This window comes from Scyliorhinus torazame, chromosome 6 (assembly GCF_047496885.1).
Source record: "Scyliorhinus torazame isolate Kashiwa2021f chromosome 6, sScyTor2.1, whole genome shotgun sequence".
Lineage (NCBI taxonomy): Eukaryota > Metazoa > Chordata > Chondrichthyes > Carcharhiniformes > Scyliorhinidae > Scyliorhinus > Scyliorhinus torazame.
The window spans coordinates 33789975-33803567 of NC_092712.1; the positions used below are offsets into that span (position 1 = coordinate 33789975).

The 13593-nt window shown below is 62.8% G+C and overlaps 1 protein-coding gene across 2 annotated transcripts in view; it reads right to left on the reverse strand.

Annotated features, from left to right (window-relative positions):
* hhatlb (hedgehog acyltransferase like, b) overlaps positions 1 to 13593 on the reverse strand; it is a 176516-nt gene that overhangs the window by 87234 nt on the left and 75689 nt on the right. The gene's annotated exons all lie outside the window — the stretch shown is intronic.

Here is a 13593-nt window from a genome sequence, read left to right on the forward strand (position 1 = left end):
ATCATACACACCCTCCCTCACAGCCTCTTCATCCTACACCCTCCCCCTCACTGCCCCCTCATCCTACACCCTCCCCCTCACTGCCTCCTCATCCTACACACCCTCCCTCACTGCCCCCTCATCCTACACCCTCCCCCTCACTGCCTCCTCATGCTACACACCCTCCCTCACTGCCCCCTCATCCTACACCCTCCCCCTCACTGCCTCCTCATCCTACACACCCTCCCTCACAGCCTCCTCATCCTACACCCTCCCCCTCACTGCCCCCTCATCCTACACCCTCCCCCTCACTGCCTCCTCATCCTACACACCCTCCCTCACTGCCCCCTCATCCTACACCCTCCCCCTCACTGCCTCCTCATCCTACACACCCTCCCTCACTGCCTCCTCATCCTACACCCTCCCCCTCACTGCCTCCTCATCCTACACCTTCCCCTTAACTGCCTCCTCATCCTACACCCTCCCCCTCACTGCCTCCCCATCCTACACCTTCCCCTTAACTGCCTCCTCATCCTACACCCTCCCCCTCACTGCCTCCTCATCCTACACCCTCCCCCTCACTGCCCCCTCATCCTGCACCCTCCCCCTCACTGCCTCCTCATCCTACACACCCTCCCTCACTGCCTCCTCATCCTACACCCTCCCCGTCATCCTACATCCTCCCCCTCACTGCCCCCTCATCCTACACCCTCCCCCTCACTGCCTCCTCATCCTACACACCCTCCCTCACAGCCTCCTCATCCTACACCCTCCCCCTCACTGCCCCCTCATCCTACACCCTCCCCCTCACTGCCTCCTCATCCGACACACCCTCCCTCACTGCCTCCTCATCCTACACCCTCCCCCTCACTGCCTCCTCATCCTACACCCTCCCCCTCACTGCCCCCTCATCCTAAACCCTCCCCCTCACTGCCCCCTCATCCTAAACCCTCCCCCTCACTGCCTCCTCATCCTACACTCTCCCCCTCACAGCCCCCTCATCCTACACCCTCCCCCTCACTGCCTCCTCAACCTACACACCCTCACACTGCCCCCTCATCCTACACTCTACCCCTCACTGACTCCTCATCCTACATCCTCCCCCTCACAGCCCCCTCATCCTACACCCTCCCCCTCACTGCCTCCTCATCCTACACCCTCCCCCTCACAGCCCCATCATCCTACACCCACCCCCTCACTGCCTCCTCATCCTACAGCCTCCCCCTCATCCTACACCCTCCCCCTCATCCTACACCCTCCCCCTCACTGCCTCCTCATCCTACACCCTCCCCCTCACTGCCTCCTCATCCTACACCCTCCCACTCACTGCCCCCTCATCCTCCACCCTCGCCTTCACTTCCCCCTCATCCTACACCCTCCCCCTCACTACCCCCTTGTCCTACACCCTCCCCCTCACTACCCCCTTGTCCTACACCCTCCCCCTCACTGCCCCCTCATCCTCCACCCTCCCCTTCACTTCCCCCTCATCCTACACCCTCCCCCTCACTGCCCCCTCATCCTCCACCCTCCCCTTCACTGCCCCCTCATCCTACACCCTCCCCCTCACAGCCCCCTCATCCTACACCCTCCCCCTCATCCTACATCCTCCCCCTCACTGCCCCCTCATCCTACACCCTCCCCCTCACTGCCTCCTCATCCTACACACCCTCCCTCACAGCCTCCTCATCCTACACCCTCCCCCTCACTGCCCCCTCATCCTACACCCTCCCCCTCACTGCCTCCTCATCCTACACACCCTCCCTCACTGCCCCCTCATCCTACACCCTCCCCCTCACTGCCTCCTCATCCTACACACCCTCCCTCACTGCCCCCTCATCCTACACCCTCCCCCTCACTGCCTCCTCATCCTACACACCCTCCCTCACAGCCTCCTCATCCTACACCCTCCCCCTCACTGCCCCCTCATCCTACACCCTCCCCCTCACTGCCTCCTCATCCTACACACCCTCCCTCACTGCCCCCTCATCCTACACCCTCCCCCTCACTGCCTCCTCATCCTACACACCCTCCCTCACTGCCTCCTCATCCTACACCCTCCCCCTCACTGCCTCCTCATCCTACACCTTCCCCTTAACTGCCTCCTCATCCTACACCCTCCCCCTCACTGCCTCCCCATCCTACACCTTCCCCTTAACTGCCTCCTCATCCTACACCCTCCCCCTCACTGCCTCCTCATCCTACACCCTCCCCCTCACTGCCCCCTCATCCTGCACCCTCCCCCTCACTGCCTCCTCATCCTACACACCCTCCCTCACTGCCTCCTATTCCTACACCCTCCCCGTCATCCTACATCCTCTCCCTCACTGCCCCCTCATCCTACACCCTCCCCCTCACTGCCTCCTCATCCTACACACCCTCCCTCACAGCCTCCTCACCCTACACCCTTCCCCTCACTGCCCCCTCATCCTACACCCTCCCCCTCACTGCCTCCTCATCCTACACACCCTCCCTCACTGCCTCCTCATCCTACACACTCCCCCTCACTGCCTCCTCATCCTACACCTTCCCCTTAACTGCCTCCTCATCCTACACCCTCCCCCTCACTGCCTCCTCATCCTACACCCTCCCCCTCACAGCCCCCTCATCCTACACCCTCCCCCTCATTGCCTCCTCATCCTACACCCTCCCCCTCACTGCCTCCTCATCCTACACCCTCCCCCTCACTGCCTCCTCATCCCACACCCTCCCCCTCACAGCCCCCTCATCCTACACCCTCCCGCTCATTGCCTCCTCATCCTACACCCTCCCCCTCACGACCTCCTCATCCTACACCCTCCCCCTCACAGCCCCCTCATCCTACACCCTCCCCCTCACAGCCTCCTCATCCTACACCCTCCCCCTCATTGCCTCCTCATCCTACACCCTCCCCCTCACTGCCTCCTCATCCTACACCCTCCCCCTCACAGCCCCCTCATCCTACACCCTCCCCCTCACTGCCCCTTCATCCTACACCCTCCCCCTCACAGCACCCTCATCCTACACCCTCCCCCTCACTGCCTCCTGATCCTACACCGTCCCCCTCACTGCCTCCTCATCCTACACCCTCCCCCTCATTGCCTCCTCATCCTACACCCTCCCCCTCACTGCCTCCTCATCCTACACCCTCCCCCTCACAGCCCCCTCATCCTACACCCTCCCCCTCACTGCCCCTTCATCCTACACCCTCCCTCACTGCCACCTCATCCTACACCCTCCCCCTCACTGCCTCCTCATCCTACACCCTCCCCCTCACAGCCCCCTCATCCTACACCCTCCCCCTCACTGCCCCTTCATCCTACACCCTCCCTCACTGCCCCCTCATCCTACACCCTCCCCCTCACTGCCTCCTCATCCTACACCCTCCCCCTCACTGCCTCCTCATCCTACACCCTCCCTCACTTCCCCCTCATCCTACACAACCTCCCTCACTGCCTCCTCATCCTACCCCCTCCCACTCACTGCCCACTCATCCTAAACCCTCCCCCTTCACTTCCCCCTCATCCTACACCCTCCCCCTCATCCTACACCCTCCCCCTCACTGCCCCCTCGTCCTACACCCTCCCCCTCACTGCCCCCTCATCCTCCACCCTCCCCCTCATCCTACACCCTCCCCCTCACTGCCCCCTCGTCCTACACCCTCCCCCTCACAGCCCCCTCATCCTACACCCTCCCGCTCATTGCCTCCTCATCCTACACCCTCCCCCTCACTGCCTCCTCATCCTACACCCTCCCCCTCACAGCCCCCTCATCCTACACCCTCCCCCTCACAGCCTCCTCATCCTACACCCTCCCCCTCATTGCCTCCTCATCCTACACCCTCCCCCTCACTGCCTCCTCATCCTACACCCTCCCCCTCACAGCCCCCTCATCCTACACCCTCCCCCTCACTGCCCCTTCATCCTACACCCTCCCCCTCACAGCACCCTCATCCTACATCCTCCCCCTCACTGCCTCCTGATCCTACACCGTCCCCCTCACTGCCTCCTCATCCTACACCCTCCCCCTCATTGCCTCCTCATCCTACACCCTCCCCCTCACTGCCTCCTCATCCTACACCCTCCCCCTCACAGCCCCCTCATCCTACACCCTCCCCCTCACTGCCCCTTCATCCTACACCCTCCCTCACTGCCCCCTCATCCTACACCCTCCTCCTCACTGCCTCCTCATCCTACACCCTCCCCCTCACAGCCCCCTCATCCTACACCCTCCCCCTCACTGCCCCTTCATCCTACACCCTCCCTCACTGCCCCCTCATCCTACACCCTCCCCCTCACTGCCTCCTCATCCTACACCCTCCCCCTCACTGCCTCCTCATCCTACACCCTCCCTCACTGCCCCCTCATCCTACACACCCTCCCTCACTGCCTCCTCATCCTACCCCCTCCCACTCACTGCCCACTCATCCTTCACCCTCCCCCCTCATCCTACACCCTCCCCCTCATCCTACACCCTCCCCCTCACTGCCCCCTCGTCCTACACCCTCCCCCTCACTGCCCCCTCATCCTCCACCCTCCCCCTCATCCTACACCCTCCCCCTCACATCCCCCTCATCCTACACCCTCCCCCTCATCCTACACCCACCCCTCATCCTACACCCTCCCCCTCACTGCCTCCTCGTCATACACCCTCCCCCTCACTCTAAACCCTCCCCCTCACTGCCCCCTCATCCTACACCCTCCCCCTCATCCTACACCCTCATCCTACACCCTCCCCCTCACTGCCTCCTCATCCTACACCCACCCACTGCCTCCTCATCCTACACCCATCCCCCTCATCCTACACCCTCCCCATCATTCTACACCCTCCCCCTCACTTCCCCCTCATCCTACACCCTCCCTCACTGCCCCCTCATCCTACACCCTCCCCCTCACTGCCTCCTCGTCATACACACCCTCCCTCGCTGCCTCCTCATCCTACACCCTCCCCCTCATCCTACACCCTCCCCATCATCCTACACCCTCCCTCACTGCCTCCTCATCCAACACACTCCCCCTCACTGCCTCCTCATCCTACACACCCCCCCTCACTGCCTCCTCATCCTACACCCTCCCCCTCACTGCCTCCTCATCCTACACCCTCCCCTTCACTGCCCCCTCATCCTACACCCTCCCTCACTGCCTCCTCATCCTACACCCTCCCCCTCACTGTCCCCTCATCCTACACCCTCCCCCTCATCCTACACCCTCCTCCTCACTGCCTCCTCATCCTACACACCCTCCCTCACTGCCTCCTCATCCTACACCCTCCCCCTCACTGCCTCCTCATCCTACACCCTCCCCCTCATCCTACACCCTCCCCCTCAATGCCTCCTCATCCTACACACCATCCCTCACTGCCTCCTCATCCTACACACCCTCCCCCTCACTGCCTCCTCATCCTACACCCTCCCCATCATCCAACACCCTCCCCCTCACAGCCCCCTCATCCTACACCCTCCCCCTCATCCTACACACTCACTCACTGCCCCCTCATCCTACACCCTCCCCCTCATCCTACACCCTCCCTCACTGCCCCCTCATCCTACACCCTCCCCCTCACAGCCCCCTCAACCTACACCCTCCGCCTCATCCTACACCCTGCCCCTCACAGCCCCCTCATCCTACACCCACCCCCTCACAGCCCCCTCATCCTACACCCACCCCCTCACTGCCTCCTCATCCTACACCCACCCCCTCACTGCCTCCTCATCCTACACCCTCCTCCACATCCTACACCCTCCGCCTCATCCTCCACCCTCCGCCTCATCCTAAACCCTCCCCCTCACAGCCCCCTCATCCTACACCCTTCCCCTCATCCTACACCCTCCCCCTCATCCTACACCCTCCCCCTCACTGCCTCCTCGTCATACACCCTCCCCCTCACTCTAAACCCTCCCCCTCACTGCCCCCTCATCCTACACCCTCCCCCTCATCCTACACCCTCATCCTACACCCTCCCCCTCACTGCCTCCTCATCCTACACCCACCCACTGCCTCCTCATCCTACACCCATCCCCCTCATCCTACACCCTCCCCATCATTCTACACCCTCCCCCTCACTTCACCCTCATCCTACACCCTCCCTCACTGCCCCCTCATCCTACACCCTCCCCCTCAGTGCCTCCTCGTCCTACACACCGTCCCTCGCTGCCTCCTCATCCTACACCCTCCCCCTCATCCTACACCCTCCCCATCATCCTGCACCCTCCCTCACTGCCTCCTCATCCTACACACTCCCCCTCACTGCCTCCTCATCCTACACACCCCCCCTCACTGCCTCCTCATCCTACACCCTCCCCCTCACTGCCTCCTCATCCTACACCCTCCCCCTCACTGCCTCCTCATCCTACACCCTCCCCCTCACAGCCCCCTCATCCTACACCCTCCCCCTCACTGCCCCTTCATCCTACACCCTCCCTCACTGCCCCCTCATCCTACACCCTCCCCCTCACTGCCTCCTCATCCTACACCCTCCCCCTCACAGCCCCCTCATCCTACACCCTCCCCCTCACTGCCCCTTCATCCTACACCCTCCCTCACTGCCCCCTCATCCTACACCCTCCCCCTCACTGCCTCCTCATCCTACACACTCCCCCTCACTGCCTCCTCATCCTACACACCCCCCCTCACTGCCTCCTCATCCTACACCCTCCCCCTCACTGCCTCCTCATCCTACACCCTCCCCCTCACTGCCTCCTCATCCTACACCCTCCCCCTCACAGCCCCCTCATCCTACACCCTCCCCCTCACTGCCCCTTCATCCTACACCCTCCCTCACTGCCCCCTCATCCTACACCCTCCCCCTCACTGCCTCCTCATCCTACACCCTCCCCCTCACTGCCTCCTCATCCTACACCCTCCCTCACTGCCCCCTCATCCTACACACCCTCCCTCACTGCCTCCTCATCCTACCCCCTCCCACTCACTGCCCACTCATCCTTCACCCTCCCCCTTCACTTCCCCCTCATCCTACACCCTCCCCCTCATCCTACACCCTCCCCCTCACTGCCCCCTCGTCCTACACCCTCCCCCTCACTGCCCCCTCATCCTCCACCCTCCCCCTCATCCTACACCCTCCCCCTCACAGCCCCCTCATCCTACACCCTCCCCCTCATCCTACACCCTCCCCCTCATCCTACACCCTCCCCCTCACTGCCTCCTCGTCATACACCCTCCCCCTCACTCTAAACCCTCCCCCTCACTGCCCCCTCATCCTACACCCTCCCCCTCAGCCTACACCCTCATCCTACACCCTCCCCCTCACTGCCTCCTCATCCTACACCCACCCACTGCCTCCTCATCCTACACCCATCCCCCTCATCCTACACCCTCCCCATCATTCTACACCCTCCCCCTCACTTCCCCCTCATCCTACACCCTCCCTCACTGCCCCCTCATCCTACACCCTCCCCCTCACTGCCTCCTCGTCCTACACACCCTCCCTCGCTGCCTCCTCATCCTACACCCTCCCCCTCATCCTACACCCTCCCCATCATCCTACACCCTCCCTCACTGCCTCCTCATCCTACACACTCCCCCTCACTGCCTCCTCATCCTACACACCCCCCCTCACTGCCTCCTCATCCTACACCCTCCCCCTCACTGCCTCCTCATCCTACACCCTCCCCTTCACTACCCCCTCATCCTACACCCTCCCTGACTGCCTCCTCATCCTACACCCTCCCCCTCACTGTCCCCTCATCCTACACACTCCCCCTCATCCTACATCCTCCCACTCACTGCCTCCTCATCCTACACCCTCCTCCTCACTGCCTCCTCATCCTACACACCCTCCCTCACTGCCTCCTCATCCTACACCCTCCCCCTCACTGCCTCCTCATCCTACACCCTCCCCCTCATCCTACACCCTCCCCCTCACTGCCTCCTCATCCTACACACCATCCCTCACTGCCTCCTCATCCTACACACCCTCCCCCCTCACTGCCTCCTCATCCTACACCCTCCCCATCATCCAACACCCTCCCCCTCAGAGCCCCCTCATCCTACACCCTCCCCCTCATCCTACACACTCACTCACTGCCCCCTCATCCTACACCCTCCCCCTCATCCTACACCCTCCCTCACTGCCCCCTCATCCTACACCCTCCCCCTCACAGCCCCCTCAACCTACACCCTCCGCCTCATCCTACACCCTGCCCCTCACAGCCCCCTCATCCTACACCCACCCCCTCACAGCCCCCTCATCCTACACCCACCCCCTCACTGCCTCCTCATCCTACACCCTCCTCCACATCCTACACCCTCCGCCTCATCCTACACCCTCCGCCTCATCCTACACCCTCCCCCTCACAGCCCCCTCATCCTACACCCTCCCCCTCATCCTACACCCTCCCCCTCATCCTCCACCCTCCCCCTCACTGCCTCCTCGTCATACACCCTCCCCCTCACTCTAAACCCTCCCCCTCACTGCCCCCTCATCCTACACCCTCCCCCTCATCCTACACCCTCATCCTACACCCTCCCCCTCACTGCCTCCTCATCCTACACCCACCCACTGCCTCCTCATCCTACACCCATCCCCCTCATCCTACACCCTCCCCATCATTCTACACCCTCCTCCTCACTTCCCCCTCATCCTACACCCTCCCTCACTGCCCCCTCATCCTACACCCTCCCCCTCACTGCCTCCTCGTCCTACACACCCTCCCTCGCTGCCTCCTCATCCTACACCCTCCCCCTCATCCTACACCCTCCCCATCATCCTACACCCTCCCTCACTGCCTCCTCATCCTACACACTCCCCCTCACTGCCTCCTCATCCTACACACCCCCCCTCACTGCCTCCTCATCCTACACCCTCCCCCTCACTGCCTCCTCATCCTATACCCTCCCCTTCACTGCCCCCTCATCCTACACCCTCCCTCACTGCCTCCTCATCCTACACCCTCCCCCTCACTGTCCCCTCATCCTACACCCTCCCCCTCATCCTACACCCTCCCACTCACTGCCTCCTCATCCTACACCCTCCTCCTCACTGCCTCCTCATCCTACACACCCTCCCCCACTGCCTCCTCATCCTACACCCTCCCCCTCACTGCCTCCTCATCCTACACCCTCCCCATCATCCAACATCCTCCCCCTCACAGCCCCCTCATCCTACACCCTCCCCCTCATCCTACACACTCACTCACTGCCCCCTCATCCTACACCCTCCCCCTCATCCTACACCCTCCCTCACTGCCCCCTCATCCTACACGCTCCCCCTCACAGCCCCCTCAACCTACACCCTCCGCCTCATCCTACACCCTGCCCCTCACAGCCCCCTCATCCTACACCCACCCCCTCATCCTACACCCACCCCCTCACTGCCTCCTCATCCTACACCCTCCTCCACATCCTACACCCTCCGCCTCATCCTACACCCTCCGCCTCATCCTACACCCTCCCCCTCACAGCCTCCTCATCCTACACCCTCCCCCTCATCCTACACCCTCCCCCTCATCCTACACCCTCCCCCTCACTGCCTCCTCGTCATACACCCTCCCCCTCACTCTAAACCCTCCCCCTCACTGCCCCCTCATCCTACACCCTCCCCCTCATCCTACACCCTCATCCTACACCCTCCCCCTCACTGCCTCCTCATCCTACACCCACCCACTGCCTCCTCATCCTACACCCATCCCCCTCATCCTACACCCTCCCCATCATTCTACACCCTCCCCCTCACTTCCCCCTCATCCTACACCCTCCCTCACTGCCCCCTCATCCTACACCCTCCCCCTCACTGCCTCCTCGTCCTACACACCCTCCCTCGCTGCGTCCTCATCCTACACCCTCCCCCTCATCCTACACCCTCCCCATCATCCTACACCCTCCCTCACTGCCTCCTCATCCTACACACTCCCCCTCACTGCCTCCTCATCCTACACACCCCCCCTCACTGCCTCCTCATCCTACACCCTCCCCCTCACTGCCTCCTCATCCTACACCCTCCCCCTCACTGCCTCCTCATCCTACACCCTCCCCCTCACAGCCCCCTCATCCTACACCCTCCCCTCACTGCCCCTTCATCCTACACCCTCCCTCACTGCCCCCTCATCCTACACCCTCCCCCTCACTGCCTCCTCATCCTACACCCTCCCCCTCACTGCCTCCTCATCCTACACCCTCCCCCTCACAGCCCCCTCATCCTACACCCTCCCCCTCACTGCCTCCTCATCCTACACACTCCCCCTCACTGCCTCCTCATCCTACACACCCCCCCTCACTGCCTCCTCATCCTACACCCTCCCCCTCACTGCCTCCTCATCCTACACCCTCCCCCTCACTGCCTCCTCATCCTACACCCTCCCCCTCACAGCCCCCTCATCCTACACCCTCCCCTCACTGCCCCTTCATCCTTCACCCTCCCTCACTGCCCCCTCATCCTACACCCTCCCCCTCACTGCCTCCTCATCCTACACCCTCCCCCTCACTGCCTCCTCATCCTACACCCTCCCCCTCACAGCCCCCTCATCCTACACCCTCCCCCTCACTGCCCCTTCATCCTACACCCTCCCTCACTGCCCCCTCATCCTACACCCTCCCCCTCACTGCCTCCTCATCCTACACCCTCCCCCTCACTGCCTCCTCATCCTACACCCTCCCTCACTGCCCCCTCATCCTACACACCCTCCCTCACTGCCTCCTCATCCTACCCCCTCCCACTCACTGCCCACTCATCCTTCACCCTCCCCCTTCACTTCCCCCTCATCCTACACCCTCCCCCTCATCCTACACCCTCCCCCTCACTGCCCCCTCGTCCTACACCCTCCCCCTCACTGCCCCCTCATCCTCCACCCTCCCCCTCATCCTACACCCTCCCTCTCACAGCCCCCTCATCCTACACCCTCCCCCTCATCCTACACCCTTCCCCTCACTGCCTCCTCGTCATACACCCTCCCCCTCACTCTAAACCCTCCCCCTCACTGCCCCCTCATCCTACACCCTCCCCCTCATCATACACCCTCATCCTACACCCTCCCCCTCACTGCCTCCTCATCCTACACTCACCCACTGCCTCCTCATCCTACACCCATCCCCCTCATCCTACACCCTCCCCATCATTCTACACCCTCCCCCTCACTTCCCCCTCATCCTACACCCTCCCTCACTGCCCCCTCATCCTACACCCTCCCCCTCACTGCCTCCTCGTCCTACACACCCTCCCTCGCTGCCTCCTCATCCTACACCCTCCCCCTCATCCTACACCCTCCCCATCATCCTATACCCTCCCTCACTGCCTCCTCATCCTACACACTCCCCCTCACTGCCTCCTCATCCTACACACCCCCCCTCACTGCCTCCTCATCCTACACCCTCCCCCTCACTGCCTCCTCATCCTACACCCTCCCCTTCACTGCCCCCTCATCCTACACCCTCCCTCACTGCCTCCTCATCCTACACCCTCCCCCTCACTGTCCCCTCATCCTACACCCTCCCCCTCATCCTACACCCTCCCACTCACTGCCTCCTCATCCTACACCCTCCTCCTCACTGCCTCCTCATCCTACACACCCTCCCTCACTGCCTCCTCATCCTACACCCTCCCCCTCACTGCCTCATCCTACACCCTCCCCCTCATCCTACACCCTCCCCCTCACTGCCTCCTCATCCGACACACCATCCCTCACTGCCTCCTCATCCTACACACCCTCCCCCTCACTGCCTCCTCATCCTACACCCTCCCCATCATCCAACACCCTCCCCCTCACAGCCCCCTCATCCTACACCCTGCCCCTCATCCTACACACTCACTCACTGCCCCCTCATCCTACACCCTCCCCCTCATCCTACACCCTCCCTCACTGCCCCCTCATCCTACACCCTCCCCCTCACAGCCCCCTCAACCTACACCCTCCGCCTCATCCTACACCCTGCCCCTCACAGCCCCCTCATCCTACACCCACCCCCTCACAGCCCCCTCATCCTACACCCACCCCCTCACTGCCTCCTCATCCTACACCCTCCTCCACATCCTACACCCTCCGCCTCATCCTACACCCTCCGCCTCATCCTACACCCTCCCCCTCACAGCCCCCTCATCCTACACCCTCCCCCTCATCCTACACCCTCCCCCTCATCCTACACCCTCCCCCTCACTGCCTCCTCGTCATACACCCTCCCCCTCACTCTAAACCCTCCCCCTCACTGCCCCCTCATCCTACACCCTCCCCCTCATCCTACACCCTCATCCTACACCCTCCCCCTCACTGCCTCCTCATCCTACACCCACCCACTGCCTCCTCATCCTACACCCATCCCCCTCATCCTACACCCTCCCCATCATTCTACACCCTCCTCCTCACTTCCCCCTCATCCTACACCCTCCCTCACTGCCCCCTCATCCTACACCCTCCCCCTCACTGCCTCCTCGTCCTACACACCCTCCCTCGCTGCCTCCTCATCCTACACCCTCCCCCTCATCCTACACCCTCCCCATCATCCTACACCCTCCCTCACTGCCTCCTCATCCTACACACTCCCCCTCACTGCCTCCTCATCCTACACACCCCCCCTCACTGCCTCCTCATCCTACACCCTCCCCCTCACTGCCTCCTCATCCTACACCCTCCCCTTCACTGCCCCCTCATCCTACACCCTCCCTCACTGCCTTCTCATCCTACACCCTCCCCCTCACTGTCCCCTCATCCTACACGCTCCCCCTCATCCTACACCCTCCCACTCACTGCCTCCTCATCCTACACCCTCCTCCTCACTGCCTCCTCATCCTACACACCCTCCCCCACTGCCTCCTCATCCTACACCCTCCCCCTCACTGCCTCCTCATCCTACACCCTCCCCCTCATCCTACACCCTCCCCCTCACTGCCTCCTCATCCTACACACCATCCCTCACTGCCTCCTCATCCTACACACCATCCCCCTCACTGCCTCCTCATCCTACACCCTCCCCATCATCCAACACCCTCCCCCTCACAGCCCCCTCATCCTACACCCTCCCCCTCATCCTACACACTCACTCACTGCCCCCTCATCCTACACCCTCCCCCTCATCCTACACCCTCCCTCACTGCCCCCTCATCCTACACCCTCCCCCTCACAGCCCCCTCAACCTACACCCTCCGCCTCATCCTACACCCTGCCCCTCACAGCCCCCTCATCCTACACCCACCCCCTCACAGCCCCCTCATCCTACACCCACCCCCTCACTGCCTCCTCATCCTACACCCTCCTCCACATCCTACACCCTCCGCCTCATCCTACACCCTCCGCCTCATCCTACACCCTCCGCCTCATCCTACACCCTCCGCCTCACAGCCCCCTCATCCTACACCCTCCCCCTCACTGCCCCCTCATCCTACACCCACCCCCTCACTGCCTCCTCATCCTACACCCTCCCCATCACTGCCCCCTCATTCTCCACCCTCCACTTCACTTCCCCCTCATCCTACATCCTCCCCCTCACAGCCCCCTCAGCCTACACCCTCCCCCTCATCCTACACCCTCCCCCTCACAGCCCCCTCATCCTACAACCTCCCCCTCACTGCCTCCTCATCCTACACCCTCCCCCTCACTGCCCCTCATCCTAAACCCTCCCCCTCACTGCCCCCTCATCCTACACCCTCCCCCTCACAGCCCCCTCATCCTACACCCTCCCCCTCACTGTCTCCTCA